Source organism: Canis lupus, chromosome 16 (assembly GCF_003254725.2).
Source record: "Canis lupus dingo isolate Sandy chromosome 16, ASM325472v2, whole genome shotgun sequence".
Classification (NCBI taxonomy): Eukaryota; Metazoa; Chordata; class Mammalia; order Carnivora; family Canidae; genus Canis; species Canis lupus.
In genome coordinates, this window is record NC_064258.1 from 33397019 (window position 1) to 33420058 (window position 23040).

A 23040-nucleotide genomic window follows, 5' to 3' on the forward strand; every position below is an offset into this window, starting at 1 on the left:
GAGAGGAAAAGTTCCTAAAAAGACCAATTTTTGATACAAACAGGATTAGTTGAAAAGAATTTCTTTCTTACTATTTAAAGATACTTCATACTTATTGAAGAAAGAAATCAGTGCTATTGGCCATATTTGACACATTTGAATGTCAAAAATGAATATGAAGAAATAATTATAACAAATCCAACCAAAAAATCATTAGAAATCCATTGGTCAGTTATCTTAACATTTCACCCACTTTTGAGAAGGGCATGCCTTCAACCTAATTAGTTCCTGATAGGGTGCTGGATGTCTACAGTAGAAAATTCTCCATAATTTCTGAATCCTTGTATGATCAGAAAAACCAGAACTAGCTGAAGGACCACCCAGTATTTGCTGCTCTTCACAATGACTCTTTTTTATACTGTTTAACTTGTTTTAATCTTTCTTCACAAATGGTGAAAAATACTAAGGCACAGGCAAGGAATAATCATAATGTTGTGGCCAACAATATAAATATAGCTTCATCCACCAAAGCCACTGGATACATGACCCAGCCACTATGAAAACCATCTCTGTCTCCACCATGACCACCTCTGAACATTCCACCAGGACCATTGTGGTCTATGAGCCCCCCCTCTTCTTCCCTGTAGGCCATCAGGGCCATTTCTGCCACAGTCACTGCCCAAGGGTAAAAAGCATGGTAGAAGTAAGCCTTCAGGTTTTAAGGCCTTACACTGGTTGCTTCTATTCTCCAGGTGAAGTTCTGGTTTCCGCACCCTGGATTGGGGCACTCTCAGTCTCCAACCTGGTGCTGGTTATGTCTTTCTCCAGATGGATTCCTTCAAGAATCCTGGGCCTCTCTTGGGGGAAGTAACCATCTCTGTGACCTCCATAGCCTCTCCTGAGACCTCCTGGGGCCCCTGGACTTCCACGGAGGGGTAGCAACATTCCTCTACCCTCATGGGGAGTTATACCACCCTGCATGCTGTTCATCAGAGGCTTCTCCCAAGCAAGAGAAACCTGAAGTTTTCTCCCTTGAAAACCATTCCCATAAAACCAGTCCAGAACAGCCGTGGCAGTTCCGGAGTCTTGTAGAACACTGTAGCATAGCCTTTGGGCTTTCCTGTTTCCTTGTCTGAGTAGATACATATCATGAGTTGTCTGATTCTCTTGTTCACCTTAACAACTCCATCCTGCCTAAAGTCCACCAGATCATCTCGAGTCATGCTGCCATTTAAGCCTTGCACATAAATTGCACTGTTATAAGAATCTCTATCTGGATCTACAGATGGGTCTAGATCAAGATCCATGAGTCCACCAAGCTTATTGAGGCCATCTTGCTCTCCAGCACCTGTTCCACTGTGTCCTCCTTCCCATCACCTCTGCTTATGCCTCCACAAATTCCCCCTCTTCCTGTGCCATTGTTGTCAGGGCCACTCATGCCCCGGTTCTCTTCTGGTCCAGAAAATCCTCCAGACTTCTGCCTATAAACATCCATGCCACTGGGGTAGTCCTGTCAAAATGAACTCTGCTGCCTGCAGCTGCTACTCTGTTTGTCATATTAACTTGGAGCCTGGCTGTAGGATTCAGTTTGTGGGGTGGTGGATAATTAGTGGGTGGCTGCTCCCCTTCGCTGCTTTGTTGACCATAACTATTCTGTTGTCCATAGCCGCTTAACTGCCCATAGGTGTTCTGCTGAGAGTAACTTTTCTGATCATAACTAGTCAGTTGTGTAGAGGATTAGCTTGTAGGAGGATAAAATGGTGGTGCCATGACTGGCTGCACAGGATAGCTCCCAGGTACCTGGGGATAACTATAGTTACTCTGTCCACATCCTAGGCTGGACTAGTTGTAACCCCCTGTGCTAGGTTGAGGTTGACTAGTTTCAGCAGGTTTGTTATCGTCCTGTGGTCTTGCAGGTGTGGTGCCTGCCCGCTGCTCCCCAAGAGCAGGGTAAGCAGGCTGAGTGCCATATGCAGACTGAGCTGTACCGGAGGCCTGGATGGTAGTGACCATAGCAATGGTGGTATCATAAGCACCAGTGCCATACTCCTGGACAGGCTAACGTTATGCCTGGAGGATAGTTGGAGTAGTAATAACCAGTGGGAGGCTGTCCATGAGAAGTTGTATTGTCAGTCTGCTTACATCATTGGGCTGTCCATAGGTTCCATAACTTTGCCACCCATATGCCTGGATGGTCTGTGCATATTCTTGAGTGGGCTGGGTGGTATAATCACTGTAGCCCTGCTAGGGTGCAGTTTGCCTGTAGGTACTGTAATCCATGGATGCCATTTTCTCTCCTTCTCTATTATTCTCACAATGACTTTTAAGTTAGGTCTTTCCAATTTAGTAGAAATAAAGCATAAATGAAGAAATAGACTATACGGAATCTACTGCTCAAACTCTGTTAGGGCTAGTTATCTACATCCTCATGTAAGAGGAAAGTTGCAATATACTTGTTTTTTTTCATTATTATCAGTTATAATTATTATAAATACTCATAATTGCTATTATTACCATTTTAAAATCGTTTACTATTGTTTTAAAATTATGAAAATACTTTAAAATTTTACATATAACTCATAAGTTTCTACCTGAGATATCTAGTGGTTTACAGATGCCAAAAGATGGAGAAACTGATGTATAGGATGGACTGGAGGAAGAAAAATGGTAGGCAGGGAGATGAAAAATAAGTCCAGTAGATTAGTAGAGATCTGAGATGGAGATGCTGGAAATGAACCAAAAAGATAGCTTCAAAACATACTAAGAAAACAGAATTTTGGGATATTCTGACAGAATCAATATGCATAATACGAGAGGAATCTTTAAGGAAGAGGAGTCATTAAGGAAGACTTTGAGGTTCCAAGATGGGAGGAATAGTTATCTCAACAAAAACAAGGGAGTCAGCAGGGGACACTGGTTTATCCTAAAATTGAATATTTCAGTATAGGCCTGTTGGGTTTGAAGTTAACATGGTAATGTCTAGGTAAAGAAGAATATTCTATATAAAAGTAAAATAACACTTGTATAAAGATGCTTCTCAAATGTTTGAGGACTACTGGTTTTCTGAATGACTGTAAGCAAATTACATTGATCATTTGCCTAACAAACTGGCTTCATAAACAGACAAAGATAAATAGCAGCTCATCCCCTGAATTAGTATGGTCAGGATTAATGTAAACAGTGTATGGGAATAACTATTACTACTAAATATTGTAGCATAGAAACATAAGAATTTAATCTTCATAAATAATAATATTTGTCTCTATTTTGAATTATCAAGAGACATAAATCTTTAAGGCTTTCAGGATTTCATTTGTACATTTTCACTGATATTTTCCAGTATTTTTTCTGTAGAAACAGATACGAAATTTTCCCCAAGAGTTGGCAGCAATACAAACACAGCTTCATAATCACTGTGAACCGTTGTCTGTTTCCCTTCACTTGAGCACTTGCCTTTCTTAGATAATTAACAGCCATAAGTAACACACACAAGCAAATATACACACCCCCATGCCAGATTCTCACCCACTGATCTCATATTTCCCACAAAGTAAAAACAGTTGAGATGGAGTCATGATTAATATTTTTTTAACTTTATAGTAAAATTAAAGTTGGAAAACAAAAGGTTTGCTGCTAGATGCATTGGAGAATTTTCCAATAGTTTGATATTTATTTCTAAAATACATAGTAAGCTAATTTCATCTCCCACTAATATGCACATATGGCATGACAAGAGAGGATAATGCTATCGAATGCCTTGTTCTTGGGACCTCTTGATCATTGGACTCTAGTCAGAGAACAGGGTTTACTATATGGAATTAGTTCCTCCAGATATCTGGCAAATACAAAGTAGGTCAGAAACCTGCAAAGATGAAGGGAAACCCAGGCTGGATTAAGGGTAGAGAGTGAGGGGTGATGAGGAATTATTCAGGCATTAACTGTGCAATGTTAACGTTAACCAAACAGTTGATTTCATTACCAGGGAGGTGAGTTCAAAACTCCTAATCTTTTACCAAACAGTGATAATTATCCAAAGAATGGGCAGACATCGATCAGGATACCTTCTTTAGCTAATGCAGACATGCTCAGCTGATGAGTGTACTGATGTAACACATGAAAAGTTATAAGAAAAATCACATACAGTGCATCACCTCAGAGCTATTTAATCCCCAGCTCTATCATGGAATCAATGGGTAAGCTCTCAAGGGTCACTCTTTTTGAGGTTGGTCTCCTTTCTTGAATAAATACTGACATGAAAGCACCAATCATCCAGGAATCTATTGCAAAGGAGATATTGTGCAAAATGAGTATTAAACAAATATAAGAGCTAGGAAGGGTTAAATTTAAATGTGAGTATATTTATATGGTGGCATCCAGTCTCATGGGATACTTTTTTCATCTAGCGTGACTTTAGGCCACTTTATCTGGGCAGTCACCTATACTTAGAAATAGTTAACTAAAAAGATCCAGAGAAATTTACACTCACTAAAAGCTAGCTTATCTGATTACACAGAGAAACAAGCATTGGATGAGCCATAAGTACCCTAGAGATATTTTGTCAGGATTGGGAATTAGAGTTTCACTTTCTGTCTTCTTCTTCATTTTCAAACTGTCTCATTCCCTAAAAAGTCAACCTATTCTCCCTTCCCACTGTTCCTCACAGCACTTGTGCGGAAACAGCCATCATTGACAATCCCAACTCTGGGAAATATGTTTGCACTAATATCAAGTACATCCTGTAAACACTTAATATTCAACTTCAGGAAATGAGGTCCTCCTTTAAAAACTAACCCGGTAGAATACACTTCTGTCTCAACTTAGTCTCCACCTCCTGGTTCTCTTTTGATCCAGAGCTGGGTAGGCGGGGAGGCGGAAGGGGTTGGACAGCCGGGGGTCTCAAGCCAGGCTTTGGAAACATGGAGGTCTGAGCATCATTCCTCTGCCTCTTGCAGTTCTGTGACATTGTGAGGACTCCCTCAAATCTCTGAACCTCCCTTCTGAAGTGAGGATAATAATATGACTGGCAAGGTGACTGTATCAGAAAAATGCCTGTGTGGTGCCCAGTAGAGAATCTGATACATGGTAGGTATGGAAAAAAATCCTATTATAATTATATGTATACAGATGCAGAGCACTGAAAGGAAAAGATGATATACACAATGAAGGGCTAAAAGCTAGTACTGTTCCTAAACTATTTCAGAAAACTCAGCACCAAAAGCAATTTTCTATTCAACTGTCAGGTGCCCTATAATGTGAGAAAACATCACATAACGATAGAGTTGAAGTGCTCCTGCTGTGGGGGTGTCTCAAGGGGTCTCTGTAACAAACCTCTTCTGGTAGAATTATAGGATTTCTCTTTCAAGGACTCTCTTTCGAGCCTTTGGAATGCATATAAAAGATCCAATCAGCTTCATAACAACCAAAGAATTAGCTGGCTTGAAGGAACATTTGTTCATTCCTCACTTTTTTTGTCAGTGAAGGTCAAAAACTCCACATTGAATTATCTGAAATGACAAGCACACAGGATACTCAGTAGTACATTTCCCACTTGGGTGTGGGAGGTCTGGGCAACCATACTCTCTCCCTTTAGTCTAGTACCTGGCATAATTTTTGCATGCCCCTAAATTATGTGATGACTGAATGGACCAGGACTCAGGGTACTTTGGGGACAGTAGACATTCACCAAGTGCACACTTGGATAACTCTTGACAAATAGATCCATATAGGCCCCATTAAGAAAGTGTGGGTTTTTTTTCCATAAACATGAAGGTTCTCATATTTTGCCACGAGTTTTATTATCTTGGGAAATAGCTTTCTAACACTCAAGACAAATATTTCCAGCATTGCAAAAGGAGCTCCAGTTTGAAAGCTGAGCCTTTCCAGATGTGCTTTAGAGCCCAGGGAGGATCTTCAACCACAGTCTATCCATGGCTTTCTCCGTAAAAAGAGCTCTATTAAGATGGGTAGTGAATTCCTCTCGTATGATATTTCACATAGCTGTTCAACACAAATTTCTCTTTTATTGATGCCCCTTCAAATTCTGGGAGTCTTAATGAGTCTCCACTGGTTGGTAAATTTGGCTCAATAAAAACAGTTTGGTCTATCTACACCACCACCGAACCATTAACAGGAACTTTCCTGAATTCTTGGTCTTCTCTATTTTCTCCCTATCTCAGGCCTGAAAATTTATATATGTTATAGCATATTCTCACATTAAGTTGTAAGTATCATAACACTAGTCTTTTATACTAATTTATGGGACTCAATATAGTATGATTGAAAGAGCCCTGGGATTGGGAGGTAAAGGAGCTAGTTTCTGATCTGAAGATGTATATGCTATGATCTCACCTTTTAAAACAACAACCAAAAAGCCTACATATCTATAGTATATATGTATATAAGTATTATGAATGCATGTGTGTATATATACATACATGTATTATGTATATGAGTGTGTTTACCACATACATATGTGTATTATAAGTATGAATTTGTATGTATCTCAAGTATATGAGTTTTGGTGAAAAAACGCAGATATATTCTAGGTTGACATAATTTTACTGTATGACATAATTTTTCCTGGTGTATGTTTATGAGGTGAGGGTGATAACGATGTAGGAGATCATTAGGAGGAGAAAAGTGTAAACTAAACCAAAAGGAAAAAAAATACTAGAAATTCTCCTAAATCTCTCCCTGCCAATTTGTATATAAGATATATTTGCTCATCTCTATAAAATTATACTTTATGTATGTGCACATGTAAACAAATTTTTAAAACAGCTTAATCTATCACCCTTTCCCAGTTAGGGGACTCAGTCATTTTCAGCGCTGGTAGTTTGGGCTCTGGGACAGAGTGTGAGCTATATAGTCTGCATGCATTTCTAGGACCTGTCAAACAGTACCAGGATGGGATGTAAAGTGCATGCCATCAAAATAAATAATTTTATTCTAGTGCTGTCCTTTATTATACCAGTTCTGACTGAGTCTAGAAATAGCAAAGTTCAATAAGAGAACTGACCCAGGACTGGGGTAGGGGGGTTGTAAAGAGATTGAGTTGAAAGTTCAAGGGAGCTGGTGAAAGAGAAATTCAAGTGACTGACTATGAGGTCCTGAAAATGAAGCCTAAAGTAGCTTGGAAACAGGGAGAGAATAAAAGATTCAAAACTGGGAGTACAAAAGTGGTCAAGAGCAGGTAGGCTCAAGAGAAAAGATGGGATATGAGAGGTTCTTGTTGAGAGAGCATACATAGTAGATGCGGCTGAGAAAATAGATTCCTGTGGGCATATGGAGACAAAGGTCCATGGAAAAGCCAAGATCAAGGAACTGTAAAGTTAGGTTGTTTAATGGGTCACTGAAAGCAGATGAGGAAACCACACGCAAGCATCTCCAAGTAAGACCAAGGACCTATTGCCTAATTCACTTATGGCTGTCCATTAAGGACATTTCCAGGGCCATAAATGTGAGTTATGAGGAGGAATAAATTACATGTAGCTCAATGGCAAGATCCACCAAAGAGAACAATTTAGGGGAGAACATGGACATAGTTTAGCAAATATCTGAAAATTCTAGTGGGAAAGGAGAAAGCTGCCTGGCCAATCACCCTTTACAGGCCACTCCCCTCCTCCAATTACATATGTGTATATGTGCTAGGGGAAAGGAAATTGGGCTGCAGGGAACCAGTGTCCTTAAAGAAGACCTAGGTTGCAAATGCAAGGAGAAAATGTTGAGAATGTGGAGGATCTGTTAACAACCCCACAGGCACAGAGCTAAGTCAGCAGTAGAGGAGGAGAGTGGGCCAGCAGACCTAAAGGAGATAAAAATTGAAGTTTGCCAAAAAAAAAAAAAGCTTACAATGCCAAGGGAGATTAGAGATAAGGAAAAAATATGTAAATGGTTAGTCTGAAGATTCCCTAAACAGTTTTCAAGCCTTAATAATAGATTAAGGCTCAAGAAGATGGTAGAACCTGGTATGATCCCTAAGGTTTCAAATGGTCTACATCTATGTTCCTGCATTTGAGGAGAACAATGGGTAGAACTACTATACCCACCACTTACATAGAGTGTCCAGGCAGGACAGCAGATCTGCAGGTCAAGAGCCCTCAAAGTAGTGCAAAGTAACAACTCAAGTGATAAGTCTGAAGTGAAACAAAGCAAAGAAATTGATAGTTGAACTGCTGCTAGAAGCTCACATGACATGCTCAGTCCTGATCCTGCTATCTATTGTAGAAACTGAGAACTTTCCTTAAGCACCATTACCTTGTTCAGGCTACCCACCAGAACTCTTTCTCCCCCTTCCCTTAACTTTGACATGACAGCCAGGTAAACCAAATTTGTTGTTGTTGTTATTGTTAGTTCATTTATTTACATTTAAATTCAAGTAATTAACATATAGTTTATTATTAGTTTCAGAGATAGAGGTCATCGATTCATCGGTTTTATATAATAGCCAGTGCTCATTACACCATGTGCCCCTCTTAACGTTCATCACCCAGTTACCACTTTCATCCATACCACTCCCTCCCCCCCAGTGACCCTCGGTTTGTTTCCTATGATTAAGAGTCTCTTATGGTTTGTCTCCCTCTCTGATTTTGTCTTGTTTTATTTTCACTTTTCCCTCCCTTCCCCTATAATCTTCTGTTTTGTTTAAGTAAATCAACATTATTAAGAGATAGAAAAGGGTAGCTCTGTCTACAGGGTATGAAGAAATGGAGTCGAGGAAAACGAAGACTTGGAAACATTTAAGTAACTGATATTTGGAAAACCAAAGAGCTGCCATTAGCCCTTTTCTCCATTATATCCTGAAAATAGTCATTAGCTATATCTGAATTTACTGAGACATTCATATTTTCAGAACCAGTATGGAGGATGAATGATTGTTTCACTAGCCAATAGGTCAGACCATCACATTTTTTTACAGCCATGCCAGTAATATAGTTAAAGTTTAAAAGATAGGCTAGGGATCCCTGGGTGGCGCAGCAGTTTAGCGCCTGCCTTTGGCCCAGGGCACGATCCTGGAGACCCGGGATCGAGTCCCACGTCGGGCTCCCGGTGCATGGAGCCTGCTTCTCCCTCTGCCTGTGTCTCTGCCTCTCTCTCTCTCTCTCTCTCTCTCTCTCTCTCTCACTGTGTACCTATCATGAATAAAATAAAAAAAATTTAAAAGATAGGCTAGACAGCTACTTATAGTATACCATTAATAGCCCCAAAGGAAATTGCTATATATTTGTCAATTATTTTATGTATGCTTCATTATGTGTTTGTCATGTATTTGTATTTTTGTTGGTTATTTTATATCTGCTTAATTAGGGTAAACAAATCAGTGCATCAGAGACTCACTCAGTGTAGACAATATCAGTTTGCCTACCCATGCCTCAGTTTTACAACAATAAAATACAAACACCACTAGGAATGTTTTGCCTGACTGATCCTTGTCAAACACACTGTTACCACTCTTCTGCCTTGGAGACACACATGCACACACACCCCTTAAAAACTGTCAGAAATAAGAGAGATATCCCAGTTCTTGAATGGGTGTTTTTGGCTGCCTTATTGACTTTTTCTGAAATAAGGATCTTAAGATAGAAAAAGGCAAACTAAGTTTTCCTCTTTGTAAAGGAGTGAGCAAAGGGGGGGTGGAAAGGGTGGAGGAAACGAGAGGGAGTGAGAAGGAGCAAGAGGGAGAGAAGGGGAGAAGGAGAGAGGGAGGGGAGAGAGGGAGGGAGAGAATCAGATTGGATTCATGGGTATACGAGAATATGCACATGTAGTGGTTAGGTATTCGTATGTCTTGTAAAATGAGCTTCCATCCTTCCTATCTAGAACTAATCATAGCAGAGGAGAGGAGAAGCAGTTGATAAAATGTGCTCAGGTGGAACATACATCAGATGGAGCCCTTTGAGATGACTGGCATCAAACACTCCAAGACCGGCTGATGCTCAATCAGTTAACTTCTCCCTCAAAGTATCTTGACATGGTTATGAAATGCCTTACACTTCAATAAAAAGCTCTGAATTCCTCTGAAAAGTGAAACAGCATGAATAGAAAGGCTTGTACGGCTTTAAAAGTGAGCCCAATATAATATTGGTATTAAATTCTTAGAATTTCATGTTTCCTGAGGTTATCCTACAATATAAGAAATACCACAGGTTTAAGAAGAAACTCAACAGTACTTTTATGTGTTGTAGAAAGTTAAATTACAGAGAAAACAAACCAAAAGTAAACAGATGGAAGGAATGCCACTTGGGGTAAACAGACAACATGGGAAATCCTTCCTACACAGGAATTATAAAGGGCTGCAACAGACTCACTGGTGATGTGCCAGTGATGAATCTAACATGGTTGAAAAAGAAGAGTGGAGAGAAAAGGCTCAAATGTGGGGAGAGTGAAAGAGGGATGAAGTGCTGTAAGCACATGTCACCACTCTAATGTAGTGAAGGCAAAGATGTAGTTACAGCATGGGCCTATCATGCGTAATGCCTTTTCCCCAGTTGGCAGAAAAGCCTCTTTCATTGTGTCAATTACCACATTTATGCCAGCTGGCCTAGAAGAGGCATATCCCTCAAATGAAAAACGAGTGCCCAATTTGATGTTGATACATAGAAAAAATAGAATGCTGATTCTTTCTGGGTTTAGCAAATCCAGAAAATCACTTCTGCTGGTACAACACAATAGTACCTGCAACTTTAGAGATCTATATTAAATGAGGATGGGAAGTCAGGCAAATCCTTGCTGACTACCTACCATATTTCCTGTTCTTTTCTAGATGCCAAGGAACAAGTTGATCAGGGTTTCTTATCTTGTGGAGCTTATGTCCTAATAATTACATAACAAAGCAAACAGAAATAAAGTGATATTTAATTTATATTGGCTCTTCAGGAAATAAGTGAAGAGGGGCTAAGATGACGCCAATTTGTCAACACTTCCCTTTCTTTGCTTGAGCAGACATTTGCCAAATCAATTATTGCATTCTCAGCTGCTGAGCCCTTCTCAACCCAGCACTCCCGACAGCCAGTAATAATTCATCAGTGTCAGCTCATGGAAACCTAAACCAGAGTTATCTTATATTTGCCACACATACCTACTTTTTCCTCTTATTTTCTTTACTTCCTTGTATTTCTTCTTTAATAATTGTGGAAAAATATGAAAATCCTCAGTAGTATTAGAGGAAACCAACAAGAGGGAGGGATGGTGGCCTCCTTGACCAGGGTTTTAAAAGGGATTTTGAAGAACCCAGGGATTAGATCCAGTCTTGTTCACAGCACTGGAATTTAAATCGAAAGCTGTGCCTCCAGGTGGTGGCCCCAAGGCCTGCTGTACAAACAGTTTTGTTCTTTTAAACAGTTTTCATCATAGTGATCTTTTCTGGGAGGGTGTGGGGCTTTATTTTAACAACTATGACTAGTGTCTTAAAGACAGTACTCGGGTGCTTTTGCCATTGTCTTTGACCAAATAAGTGACTAGCCACTTACTTTTTTAGTGTTTTCCCTTGGCTCTCATCTTGCTAAGGCTGGTGAGCGGTTACCCTGCACATATTTCTTCGCCTGGATGGAATCTTGCCTCAGTGAATAGTACTCCCTTGTTACTGTCCCTTTGTGCCATTACACAGATCATCTGGATGGTTCCTATTCCTTCTTCACCCTGTCTTCTGATTTTCATGGAATTGTGGATGCCTGATTCCATACTAAGCCTTTAAGCGAGTGCCTTGCTTGGATCTACAGAAACTACTTATCAAGGCCTCTTTCCTTGCTATTTCATTTTGACCCACTGCCTTACTTTCACGCCTGACTGCTCAGATTGCTTTTACTGCCACTGTCTGAGGCTACTCAGGTCTAACTACTCCTTACTACCCAAAGCCTAGTGCTAATGTACCTAGATTTCTTCTTTTCTTTTGAGTTACTTTCCATGCCTCCAAGAAAAAAAAAAAAGAAAGAAAAAGAAGAAATTTCATGCAAATGAGATCCTGGATTATCTGCCTGCTAGTCAGAGCATTTCCATTTCTCTAAGCCTTTTAACTGTTTGGACTGCTGTGGTGTAAAGTACTGAGGATCATACACAGCCAGTATTCTAACACACTCCTGGGGCTCCTCTCTAATCCAATCAGATAGCACATAATCACTAAATACAAGTTAATTTCAATATTACCCAAAACAAAACATAATTAGAAGGGCAATGTGCTGTGAAAATTATCATAAAAAGCATTCAAAAGCCAAGTAGAAATGCATTTGAATTATCTATGGTTTAGGATTATTTGTGCCACTGTTCCTCTCCATTAGGGCAGAACCAGAGTTCACTTTAGCTATGATTTCATGGTCTATAAAAACAACCATTGAGAATTGGGTATGGACTGTGACTGTGTTCAAATATTTCACAAATCTTCTTCAATATCAACATTTACTCAACCTCCTTCTGATAGCCCATCTATGTTACTTCAGAGTAATACACATAGGTTATTCTCACTAGATATAGAATGTGCCAGATATAGTCAAAGGGAAAATGCAGTTTAGAGTTGGTTCCTAAGACTGAAATGTATTAAGCACCCCCTTTAAGAAGCACTGTGCAATGAATTGCAGTGGGGAAACTACGATAATGGATAATAGGAAAAATACCTCAAACACATGTTAGCACAATTTCAAATAATGGGACAAACCCAGCCTAGTTATGCTAAGGTGTCTCTTCTTAAATTGGGGCTGTTAAAGGTCTTCATATAGATGCCTTGAAATAGAAATTATGCATTTTTCTACAGACAGTTTTAAGAACAATGGTTAATGTCTCTAATCTTAATGCCTTTGCTGGATTACTGCTCCAGTAGTCAAAAGCAGGTCTAGGAAAGATGATTAGGCTCACCAAGTCTTTGTGGTTTAGGTCTCTAAATTCCTATATAGTAAGATGTAGGAATGTTGCAGAAAGCACAGGATTCAGGCTAAGTTACAAAAAGAAAAGAATCTTTCTCTCCTGTCATGATTTTTTAAAGGTGAAATATGAACATGATAAAAAAAAAGGCATAAAAGTAAAAAAAGAGCAGAGTAAAAAAGTAAATCTCCCTTCCACTCCTAGAGAGACAGAATACAGACAATAACATCTTACTTAAAACCCATAGATCATTGATCATTGATCATTCTTGCAATAAATATATTGAGAATCATAGCTCCTTGGAAACATAGAGCACTGTTTCACTTATTTGTTTGCATACATTTATTAAGTGCTTATATGTGACAGGCCTGATTTTTCTGGACATTTGCATTTTTCTGCTTTTACTTCTCTTTCTAGCAATAGTCACTTGCCTGTCCCGAGTAACTGCTGTTCACCATTCTTTAGAATCAGTTCTGTCTGTGGCCAGGAAAGACAGTAACAAGCTCTTGGCCAAAAGTTCAGCCTAAATCATTCTACCATTAGCCCCAGTTGGATCCTGCACTTTGACCCTAATGATGGAAATTTGTTGTGTACATCTTTGTCCCAGCTATGGGCTCTTTATTCAAATGTGTTGAAGTCAAAGCTTTCATAACTTAGCCACCAGAGTATAATATCATGTTAATCCCTATGAGCTCTGAAGCCAGATTGCTTGGGTAGGAACATTGACTCTCCTATTATCTGTGTGACTCTAGGCAAGTAACAACTTCTATGTGGCTTGGTTTCTTCATCTGTTGCATGAAAAGACCATTAGTACTCACTTCATACTTTTAGGACAAAAAAATAATCTCTCTTCAGAGATCCTTAGCACTATGCCTGGTATTATAAATCTAATCATGAAAAGTATTGAGGTCCGGGATTGCTCTTGAAAATCATTCAACTAAGACTAGAGTCCATCCATGAAATCTTAGCCTTATTCTAGAGTCCTTTCTCTGTATCATAAACCTCTCTGATAATGTTGATTTGCCTGTATCTCCAAATATGTCTACTTCATCTCTGCCTATCAGGGCACCTTCTTGTATCTTTCTAGACTTCCATGTTGTACAATTAATCTATCCTGCTGATTAGACTCTCTTTCAGCCATTTTTTTTCTGTGCTTCGCCATGATGAACTTTAAGTCTGGTGGCATGTGGGTTTTGAAGCTAGATAGCTCCTGGTTGATATATCCTGCTGTCCATGCCAGAAGTCTGGGGTTCCATATGGAATCTACGCTCACTTGTCAGGCAACATCACAGCTGGCCAATGGTATGTTTAGGAAAGAGAATATGTAAGTTTGAAAAATCTGTTTCCTCTAATACATTTTCTACCCAGTATCAGTGATGTCAAACTTGTCCTTGGATAACATTCTAAACTAAATTGCCCAATTTACCTATAAAAATGGCATGACTGATTTTGAGGTTGGTTATGGAAATAAATTCTACTGCCAAGTTTTCTCAACTAATGACCTCCCCCAGCTTTGATAGTAGCCCATGGTTTACTAAGCTATAGATAGGGGATCCCTGATAGTGATAGTGGTAAGTATAATAAAAGCACAAACTGTTTCATTTTATTGTGTTTGACGGCTGGAAAGTGAAATTACAAAGTGTATGATTTTTTTACCACACTGAAAGGAGCCAAGAATAACACCTTGAAGGATGAAATGAGAGGTTTCTTTAGCAAAGAGAAGAAGTGACATACAATTGCCTGTTCTAAGGAAGCATTGACTCACCTTATGTTGATTTTGAAGGCCACCAACATATGTGAGAATATTGGGGTGTATAGACACCACAAGTTAATTTAAGTTAATGGGATAATGTCAATTATACAATAATTATTGGTTCTATTGGCTCACAAATTGTTAATATCTTATTTGTACCCAGAGGCACTGGGTACAATTATTCTAATGCAAACCAAAATTTAAAATTCAGATAGTCAAGATACTGAAATTAAAAAAAAGTAGTAATATAAAATCACAATATATCCATTTAAAACAGTGGAACAAAGTAATTTGGCTGATGCATTTTTTTGACTGGAATATGAGGATAAGGAACTCGAGGATTCATGTCCATATTTTCTAATGAACCTACTGGTTCTTTGACGCAGCCTGTACTAGTTACAAGCTATGATCTATGTCATCACTGGTGATTACAAGAATTTTTAGGGATAATAGATAAATTGCAACCAATATGAAAAAAATAAATCTCAGAATTTTTCTTTACATATTAAAAGAGAAAAAAATTCAATTAGAGATCTAGAACATCCCTGCAAATCAAATAATAATTGATGCTGGGAATATAAGAACAAGCAGTAACTTTTCAATCCTTTCTTACATTCTTCAGTCTCTACATATGTCCGGTTATACTTTTGTCTCTTTTCTCCTTTAAATATAAATGAACCTTTCCAAAGTTATATTGATTCTCTTAGAAAAGGTTTTAATACGCTAGGCTTAGTATGTCACCTCTTCTCATATAGATACAGCTTTGAAGCTTCAGGGAGAAAATAGATCTAAAAAGATGGCTGCTTTCCCAAAGTGCTTGAATGTAAGAGAAATGGCAGGCAACCCCAAGCTTACATCCAGCAGGCCTGGGAAGACACAGGACTTAAGTGAATTAGATATTGATTGCTTGGGTGTTTTTGAAATTCCTTTAATCTGAATTGGTTCCCTAGAGAAGGGATTGGATTTGGACGTCAAATGACAGTGAAAATAATTCTTGAAAATACAAAAATCTTAGTTTGAAGGTCCCTTATAAGTAATTTATTCTAAGCTTCAATTCTCTCCACATCCCATTTAGTGATTTTTCAAGCCATCATTGAGCACCTCTTCATAAGAAACATTAATTAATTTATTAACTAATGGGAGTAATTTGCAAGGTTGGAAAGCAAGGGCTCTTCACTAAACTTTGGTGATTCTATATATCTTATTATTGGAAAATTATAAGCTCCCCTCCCCTTTTTGATAGCTATCCCTATGTGGTTTGAAGATGAATATGACTTTCAAAACTTCTTAGTAAAAAGCTTTGGGATTTCTTTTCACACACTCCAAAAATATATGCTGAAGTTGAGTGCCTCTGAGCAATTCCTCCATAATGTCCCTCTGGAATGAAACAGGAATAGGTAAAATATATGAATACCAAATCCAAACACAATATAACATTAGTGGAAGTCTGTTTCCTTGACTCATTTAATTGCATTACCTTACAAAGTGGTATATTGTTATGTATGTGTCTTATTTGTCACTATGCCTCATCAAAAGATATGGCCCTTTGCACAACTGAAAGTGAGCATTCTTACAGTTGTTTTTCAATCTTAGAGTACCATAGTTCCTAATTTACCCTTCATGTTTCATTTCACTTACATATTCAAATCTCATTTGGAAAAGCAAGTATATTCTCTTACTGTGAAGAAAAGCATCCATAATTTTGTTCTGAGTAAGAAATGTCTCTAGTGAAGCCAATACACATTGCTTCTTCCTTCTCTTATTCTTTATCATGCATTATCTCATTTGCTGCTCACTTCAACTTTGAGAAACAGGTACCATTATTATCTCTGCTGAACTGAAGAGGAAATGGAGGCTCAAAGAGGTCCTGTAAGTTGCCCAAGGTCACAAAGTTAGTAAATGGAAGAGCCAAGACCCCAAGGTCACACTCCTGGCCATGGCATCCCCTGAATATGTCAGTCAGTCATTCTGTTCTATCTGTCAATTTGTATATTCATGGCTGAACAGAGGAGGTCAATATCTTACTGAAAAATAAGTAATATAACCCTCTTTCTTTTAGACTATATGAGTAGTCTAAAGACCACTCGTAGTCTACACAAACTGTTACATACAGAAGTGAGATACACTTTTGTAAAAGTTCAAAGAAATGTTTCAAATAAAGGATTTTTAGATGAGGGCAACAACTGAATTCATGTATAGTTAAGTAAACCTATTTCTTATTAATAATATATAAAGCAAGATATACTCACTTGAACAAACTTCTTGAACAAACACCTTTAAATTGAGGGTAAAGTTTTGGATTCTCTTCCAATCCTCTCAACTCTTCCAAAAGGAACAGCAAGGAAACTATGAGTGCTTTTTTGCTCTATTGTACTGACTTATAGTGACTCCCAAAGTGAAGCCTGTGTGTCTCCACCAATTTAAATAAACTATACTCTGCTATTCTCAGTAAAATATGTTACTTTTCATTTAAACCCACTCAAACCTTTCAACACAAACCATTTTCAAAAGTTTTGATTTTTGAAGCTATGAAAAAAATTCTAAGGACTGAAAATCATCTCTAAATTTTCACTGAGAGACACATTGTTACATACATACTAACTAGAAATAGCTAAAGCAAACATAAGATAAGTGATAAGCAAATTATAATTGCTTACAGGGAGAACAACCTTTTCTTATGATATTTATTAAACCTTACTGCAAAAGCATGTAAGTGTGCTTTTAGGCAAACTCCCTTGCCTAGAGGGTGAGACAGTAGAGAAGGAGTCCTTAGGTGTTTGGGGCTGAGGTCTTCATTTAGAAAAGTTTTGATCATCAATTGAGTTTGAGTATAGTACTGTGAAAATTATCACTTCTTTGACAATGAATGAGCTACCAAAAGCAAATCTCTAGACTAGAAACCAAAATCATTCTGTAAGTTCCTAAAGAGATGAAAGATTTAGGGAAAATAGAGTTAATTATCCTGGAGCCTAATGTGACTCAAAAGAGCAGAATAAAATAAACTATGAGGCTTGATGATCAGGCTTCATAAGAGAGAGGAACTTTCCCTCAGCAGCTGCCCAAAGGCCATAGGAATTCAAAAGAGAAAAAAAAAATAGAATTCAAAAGAGCTGGAAGAAATGGTTTAGAAGAAAGTGGATCTCCTTTATAACTTCCCTTTAGCATAATATCCCTGAGTGTTTAATTATCAGTCCTCCTCTTTTCTCATTCTTGAAAATTCATTTGTCCCCAAGGATTCAGCAGCCATCAAGGAAAACTTCAACCTTTATGAGGTTAGCCTGGAAGAAACCCACTCCAACACTGTAAGTGTTAAAAGTAGCCAATAAGATTAATGGATCAGAGCAGTACAGATTTCTTCTCTTTAGAGATCCTCCACCTCACCTGTCATTAGTAAGCCTATTGGATCCACCCCTTCCTCTTGATTCTGTCATGTTTCATCTTAAATCTTCTTCCATGATTTCTCACTTGAATTAATTTGCAACACGGCCGTTGCAGATTTGTTTCTAATGCAAATCTAATTATGTCATTTTCTATTCCCACTCACCTTCACAAAACCTGGGTCATCTGTACCCCTAAATCGTAGCTGACCATCTGGAATTATCACATTCTGGATTTGTTAAAGTGTCAGCAGGCTATTCTCAATATTTCAAAGAAGCTTAAAGATAGTCACGAACTTATCTGAATAAGGCTGTTAACCTTATTCAGTTATGATTAACCATAACTACTGGAATTATTACTCAATATGGTACCTGTTATTCTTCCTTGACCCATCAAGAAAGGATCAGGAGCTAGTCCGGTGTTCTGAGATTTTGAGCCTCTCCTTATTCAGCAATATGAGGCCAAGTTGACATTGCCTGATAACTTCAATCCACAGGCAAGACTAATGTAAGGATCCTTTAGGGCAAAAGCTATACTAATAATTCACTCTTGCGTTTCCAGAGCTCAGCACTGGAATAGAATAAGTACTTAATAGTTATTTGCTTTAATGTGTTGTGTTGTTTTTTTTTTTTTTTTAAGAAATTCAACTGATGATTTTATATCTTTAATCAGATTGACTGTATTAGTCAATGCAAAATGGAGAAGATGATAGGAAATTTCAATTTCAATTTAAGTCCAATCTTTGTGCGGACAGAAAAACTGGGGTCTTGGATGGAAAATGCCAACAAGAAGTTTTTGGAAAAGTAAAGGCAGAGGCACTGGTATTTATTGGGCAACCAGAATTTGCTAGGCCCTGTCCCAGACAAATTAAATAAATGCCTTCTTTCCTCCTCACAGGCTGTGAGACGGTGTTTACATTTAAAAGATGTAAACAAAATAAGACACAGAGAGATTGAGCGATTTCCAAAAGTCAGAGAACAGCTAAGTAGCAGAAGCCAGGTTCCAACCACGTCTGCTTGACAGAAAGTCTATTATTCCACATGTTATTTTTGTTGTAGGGAACTAAATACCCACAATAACAACAAATCCAAATGACAGGCTTGCTAGTTCTAAGTCTGTTTAGAGTCCTAAAGGAATCTTGATGAATGAATCCAAGAGCTAAAAAATTAATAAGAACTGGATTGTATTACAGGCACACAATAACATGAAAATTTTTATTAATTACTCCTTTTATTTTAGGCTGTCCTAGAACTTCAAAAGACTTCACATATATAATGACAAAGCACATTTTCCCAAAGCTAGGCTCGTGTCTCTTTCCTGTGCAGATTTCCACTAAGACACATGGCTCAAGTCAACACCTCAGAAGCTTCCTGCCAACGCAAGACTGTCTCCATTTAGAGCAACAGTAATGTCACTACATTCTCCACATAGGAAGAATGCTCAAAATCCTGCATCTATCGCCAGCAAGCCCACATCTCTGTGCCCCATGACCCAGCAGCTTGTGACAAATTTAAAAAATGTAATAGAGTCAAAGAAAGAAAAAAGAATGGGAGGCATTGAGCTTGATAAGGTGTATGCCTGAGGGCCATGCTTTTTAAGTTACAGTAGAGGAGGAAGTAACAACATATTACCTGACGTAATTACTGTCATAATTTATTCCTGTTATAAATTATCCTGAGTATCATAAAGTATAGTAAATCACTGTTGTCATTTATCCCAAATTTATTCCTATCCTTTCATATGTTCTATTCTAATTTTAGTCTTTTAATTCTGTTTAGAAACACAAACAGGTTTTTATTAGATGTTCATTTCATTTTCCTATTATCTTCAATCGGAACTTTTAGTATATTGCATTCTGGGATGTATGCCAATTCCACATGTACTTAGGGATATATCTGTTTCTGTATCTATATATAGATATATAGAGATATATAGTCTCTATTGCCTTGTGCATAGGTATTAAACTAGATGACAGAGATGATAATGATTTCATCATCCTGAGAAAAGAGGCAGCAGTTCCCTCCAACTAAATTCCCTGATTTACCCTCTCTGAGGTAGTCAAGTCACATCTTCTCCAGACCCTTATGATCTCTAATGAGATGGAAATGGTGTGTTCCCTCTATAAATAAGTAGATGAGGTGATGGAATATAGAGAATATAGTCCATGAACACAGAGGGAACACTTTCCTACTGTGGACCTGGGCTGTCCCATAGGGGAGCCACTGGCCCAGTATGTCTATTGCTCACTTGAAATGTGCTTACTGGATAAATACTCACTAGATTGTATTTAATATGAAAAAAATCTATATAATATCTCACTAATAATTTTGTAGTAATTACATATAGAACTGATAATTTAGGATAAAATTATATTTTTGAAACGTGGCTGTTAGAAAGTTAAAATCACATATGTGGTTCAAATTATTTTTCTGTTGTTTAGTGCTGTTCCAGACATTCTGATGCTCTGAGCTCTAAAACAAGTTGGATAGAGTGGATCATGGTAGTGACAGGTAATGGAAGAACTTTAAAAAAAAAAAGCAGATCAGGGAAGTGTGGGACTCATGGTTGAGGCCCAGTGAACCACAGATGGCAGGCTTATTGTCTCTGATTCATGTAGCAAGCAGGTGATTATGTGAGGGCAGGCTAACATGTAGGTATGTGTGTGTCACACTAAAAATTGCCTATAGGTCTCATTTCACCCTCCTCAGGATCCCCTTTACAAAACAGGCCAAAAATAAGACAAAACAAAAACTTTAGTGATGTGAATTGGCCACTGTAAAAATCCTAGAATTTTCTAACAATGAATCCCCATTTATTTTTACACAAAAGAATATTTTGGCATTTGGGAAATTTGGCAACTCCCTATCGCGTTTAACGACTAAATCCGCACAGCCAATATTCTCCAAACGCGAGACTTTTTTGTTCATTTCTCCCTGTATAAATAATAAGATTTGGCTGGTTCTCACCAGGGGACTGAATAATCAAAATTCATGCCTATTCTCCAAACCTCATATTAGCCAATAGTTTCAGTAACATCAGCTAACACAGAAATAGTATAATGGCTTGAATTTCAGCTAATTTTAGATCTTTTATATACCCAATGGTTGTAAAGTCATTAGCCAGAGAGCATGAAGCCAATGCAGGAGAAGAAGAGTGGAGACCTCAGTCATATGGATCTGGGTTCAAATCTCAGCTCTGTTGTTTAGAAGAATAACCATCATTATCATTATAGTACTTTGAAGGATTTCGTGAGGATTAAATTAAGTAACACAGATAGAACACAGTGCCTGGGGCATAGAAGACTCTTTTTTAAGATTAATTACTTTCTTCCCCATTATAAAGTAGTTCTGTATCTATATATTCACATTACACTATGTTTATCAACACTGAGTCTCTTTTAAAATGCTGGGATTGAGGAAGTCACAATTATGGGCCACTTTATCAGCTCATTCAGTTATTTAAGAAATTTGATTTTCATAATTACAGAAATAATGAATATTGCATAAGATGAAGCTACAGAGCTTTTTCTAGGGTTGAGACTTTAAGTTTAAACATATCCTCAAAAACAGCTGCCTGCTTCTTTCTATTTGGAGCTAGGAAAGAACAGCAAATAACGGGAGAGTCACTTATTTCCCAGAGTTACAAGGGCTCCCTGCCTTGTGAGATTCCATTCCTTTCAAATCACAGACAGCCCAGATGTAGTACCTCGTCTCCACCTCTCTTAAGACCTCACTTATTAGTCAATAGTGCTTTTAAGTTAGCTCAACGAAGAAAAAAACAGTAAATTCCCAAGTGGAGCATGGCTCTAATTTTCCAACCTTCCCTTTCTTTTTTCTTAGGAAATGGACTCTAGCATGTTTTCCAGTCTATGACTTTGAAACTTGTATATGCACTGTTTACTTATACCAGCTTCTCAATAGAAGCATGTAAGGATCTGAACTGCATACCTGAAAAATCCTTCAGTGTTCCTTACTACTCTGCATTGTTGCTTGAAGGGGATCCTATTTCTTTCATAGATTTCACCTGATTCATTTTATCCTAATCCACTTTAATATTTATTTTTATAAGATTTAATAGTATTAAGGGCCCAATAATTTAAATTTTTCTGTAAAAAATATCAGTGGTTTTTATTCTTTTCTTCCTATTGATTTTTATTCTCTTCTTTTCCCTTTCTTATCCTGCTCTTTTTTCTTTTACGTCCCCTCTCCTTCTCCTGTGATAAGAAATATTCTCCCCTAGTATAAAAGAACTTCCATCCTACCTTTGAATTGAGCTGCTGAAAAAAGTACTTGAGTTTGAAGCCAGTGCAGGCCATTGGCTCCAATGCTCAAAACACCCAGAGACCTTAGTTCAAAGTTGTGAATTGGTGAATCTCTAGGGGCAATCTGTCTAGTCAAGGAAAATATGCTTAAGCTCCACAGATCCAATAAAATACATACAGAGAATAGTCATTCCATTTTCACAAAGCCATCTTTGCCACTTCTAACTCTGTGTAAACCTATGTGGGACTAAGTGACATATGGTAGTCCTCCTTATCTGAGGTTTTTTTTCCTACAGTTTCAGTTACTCATGGTCAACCATGATCTGGAGGCAGATGATTCTTCTTCTGACATGGTATCAGAAGATTAATAGTAGCCTATAGCTACAACATACTGCCTATGCCATTCACCTTACTCCATCTTATCACATAGGCATTTCATCATCCTACATAACAAGAAGGGTGAGTATAGTACAATAAAGTATTTTGAGAAAGAAATCCCAATCACATAACTTTTGTTATAGCGTATCATTATATCTGCTCTATTTTATTATCAGTTATGGTTGTTAATTGCTCATTATGTCTAATTTACAAATTATACTTACTTCATCACAGGTAAGTATGAAGGGGAAAATATCAATCTATAGTGCAAGTAATTTAAAATAATTTAATTAATGGAGCACTCACCACATATGCTATGGTTTGTATGGAGGTTGAGCCATGGAAGGGTTTGGTACAAAACACTCCAATGAATACTTTCTGGGAATCTACTAGTGTATTGTATGTAGGAACCCTTAAACACATTTTCTTCTAACAACATGAA

General features: G+C 37.9%; 1 protein-coding gene and 1 pseudogene across 5 annotated transcripts in view; both read right to left on the reverse strand.

Annotated features, from left to right (window-relative positions):
* Window positions 1-23040, reverse strand: part of NRG1 (neuregulin 1) — a 1071954-nt gene that overhangs the window by 714914 nt on the left and 334000 nt on the right. The window lies entirely within an intron of this gene.
* Window positions 464-2268, reverse strand: LOC112644947 (RNA-binding protein EWS-like; annotated as a pseudogene).